Raw genomic sequence first — 3,450 nt, forward strand, 5'->3', positions numbered from 1 at the left:
GAAGCCAAAACTCTTGTTTGTTCCAGTTATAAGTCTTGCCACGGCATTCTGTAGTCTGAAGGCGATTCAGAGCTGATTTGTTGAGACAAGTAAAAAGACCGTTACAATAATCCAAACGAGAAGAGATAAAAGCATGAATAATCATCTCAAGTTCTGCCTTTGACATCAGTAGTCTGAGTTAGAAATGTTTCTTAGATGACAGTAAAAGATCTCTCAGATAGATACGACATAAACCATTTTAAAACAACACCAGTAATCCTGAACAAGTCCTTCAGCCTATTTATCATGATGCTGTGATCACGGTGTACTCTCCAGAGTCTGCTGCCATCAGAATGTGACTAGACACTTTAAGTAAAGCGGTTTCAGTGGAGTGCAATTTGTGGAAACCAGACTGGAAAATGTCCAGAACGTGAAAGTCACGGAGCAAAAAACAAAGTAAGTGGGTTGAAACGTCACACAAACCCACAAAAATGGGAAAAACAGGAGATATTGGATCTGAAACAGACAGCAGACTTCTATTTACCACGATTGGTCACTTTCAACTGCTCGTTACTGCAAATATGTAATTGGGCAATCACGTGGGAGCAGTGATTAGTGCCTTTGAGCATGCAGATGTGGTCAATATAAGCTGCTGACCCAGCAGAATGAGGAAGAAGGTGATTTCAGTGACTCTGAATGTGGCTTGTTCTTTGTCCCAGACGTGCTGGACAGACGACCAGCATTTGCAGCATTTATAGAGACTGAAAAAGAGAAAACATCCATGAGCAGCAGTTCTCTGGCTGAAAATACCTTGTTGATGTGACTGGAGGAGAATAGCCAGAGTGCTACAGATGGGCTACAGCTGCTGAAGAACGCTCCTGTCACCTAAGAATAGGAAACTGAGTCTACAATTTCACTGACACTGGACAACAGAAGAGAGACAAAATCTTCTCTGGACATTTTCAAAATTTAGTATAAACAACATGACAACATAGATCCACCCTGTTTTGTATCTGTGGTTCATGCTGGTGGTATTTTCTTGGCAAAGCTTGGGGCCCTTAGTACCAGCTGAGCATCATTTTACTGTTATAACATTGCATTAAAAGCTAATCTGAAGTTTTCATAGTTCCACATTACTGAGGTGGCTGTTATTTAATTAGTGGGTTTCATCAGTATCCTGATCACAAATGCTTCCATAAAATATAATAAAATCATAAAATAGAAATGCGCAAGGACAAGAACACAACACAAGTGCAATACTTGACTACATGCACCAAGTCAGAGTTGATCACTGATCAAGCAACACCACAGAGATAACCTGTAATTAGTTATCGATGCTTTTGGGCTTCCATCCAAATCAACAATGACAAGAAAGTTCATCTGTTAGACAACAACAGGGAGGGAGAAACGATGAGAAACAAAGTTGTGAGACATCTAAAACACATACTACACTTAAGTTAGCAGTTATTCAGCATTAGCGCAGTGTAGAACATGTGAAAAGCATCTGTGAATACGCCCAGTAAATATAGAGTAGTACTTTGGGATGAAGCTGAAAGTGAGTGAAGCAGAAGATGCTCCAGTTATGAAGAAAAATCAGTAAAATAGATTTTTTAAAAATGCAGGCAGGAAATGAGCAGCAGAAAGAAAAGGACTTTGGTCAGATTCATAAGTACTATGTTTGTTTAGTTCAAATGTGACGTTTACACTGAACTGTCTTTAAATCCTGAACACTGCAGCCACATGTCATCCAGCAGAGAGCGGTTTTATGGGAATTCAGCAGCGCCACATCTGATTACTGTGATTAGGGCCAAACAGCAGATCATAACATGAATCATGAGCTGTGAAATCAACAACCAAACAAAATCAGTGAAGATGCCTGGATATAAAACAGGAACTGTTTCAATGAAATTAAAAATAAAATTAACTTTGTCAATGATCCCAGAATTTTCCTCTGCTGCTTACAGCTTGTAGTTGTGGAGAAAACCTAAATGTAAAAGAATAACATAGTTATTGCATCGCTAATAATTAGTTTATTACTATATTATTACCATTATCAAACGTTACTGCCAAGGTCAGGTCGGAACTAATCTTTGTGTTTATGTTGAAAGGAGGTAAAAAGGTGGGTTTTTTTGTTCACATGCTGATCGTTTTGACTGTGCGTGTTACTGTGGAGCTGCTCAGACCATTAAACATGAGAGTTAACTGACTGTGTGTATTCATGTTAATTAAGGTGAAGAGGTAGTGCTAACTGAGACAGGGGACTCTCAGTTTATAGTTGTCACCGGTGAACTGAATCATCAGCGTATGTGTGGTTTCACAGCCAACCCATCTTATCTGGTATTGGTTTTACGGCCTGAACAACCTTTGATCTTCTCTTTTTCTACTCCTTTCTTTGCCGTCCTTTCCAGACAGGAGTGAATCAGACGTTTATGAGCTGTGCGTTTGGCTCTCTGTCTGTGGCACGTAGACACGAATGCCTGTTGTTGCGTAAGAACTACATGAGGTTTTTTTCTCAGCTGTGACTTTTATTTTTCCATCATTATAGCCTCTTTTCATTCTTAATGTCATTTTCGGCAATTTGTCTTTATTTGTCTATCTCCATGCTGGTGGTTTCTCTTAATTTAAATGATGAATTTTACCAGTCAACATATGAGTTTTCATGTACAGGTAAACCCAAATCTGCATCATGATATTTTACAGAACAGGATTTGCTTTCTGCCACTTTATTTTTTCCCAAAAGGAGGATTTTAAATAGTCAAGCTGTGAGTGAAGTAAAGACCTCCAGCTGTAATTCAAGGGGTTTTAAAAAATTACAATTTTGACATTAACTGAAGGGATATATATTGTCCTAAATTTTCAGAGGCTAAAAATTAATTGGACAATTCATTGACCTGGAGTTACAAAGCCAGGCGAGGTCTGTTCTCTAATTATTTCATGACAAGTTAATAAGATAAAAGGGGCATCATTATTCTGGAAAACCTCAACAAACCTGTCAGCGAAATAACAAAAACTGTAGTAGAGGACAAATCAACACAAAATAAGGAATGCACTGGCCAGTACAGCTATGCCAGAAGAGTTGAAAGACCACAGAAGACTGCTAAAGTGGATGATTACAGAAATATTACCTTGATTAAGAAAAAACCCTTCAAAAAAAAAGTCTGTCAAATATAAAGCCAAGGGCAGAACTGGGCTGGCAAAGACTCCAATCTGGCTCAACTGGAAAGCTTTAGAAGATGAAGGAAGAATAAATATTGGACTACATTTTTATAAGTTTTATAGCTTTAACTTTACTGATAAAAGTGTCCCACGTGGCCATTGACGCCTTATCCTTTGCTTAAATTAAGATATCTCAAGGTTTAATCTTTTTTTTTTCTCTGGGCTGTTTTTCTTTTTGCCAATTGAACTATATTTCTGCACAAAACAATTTCATGGTACGATTCTCCATTAAATTATATATATAATAATTGCGTG

Source organism: Neolamprologus multifasciatus, chromosome 8, assembly GCF_963576455.1.
Source record: "Neolamprologus multifasciatus chromosome 8, fNeoMul1.2, whole genome shotgun sequence".
In the NCBI taxonomy this organism is placed as follows: Eukaryota; Metazoa; Chordata; class Actinopteri; order Cichliformes; family Cichlidae; genus Neolamprologus; species Neolamprologus multifasciatus.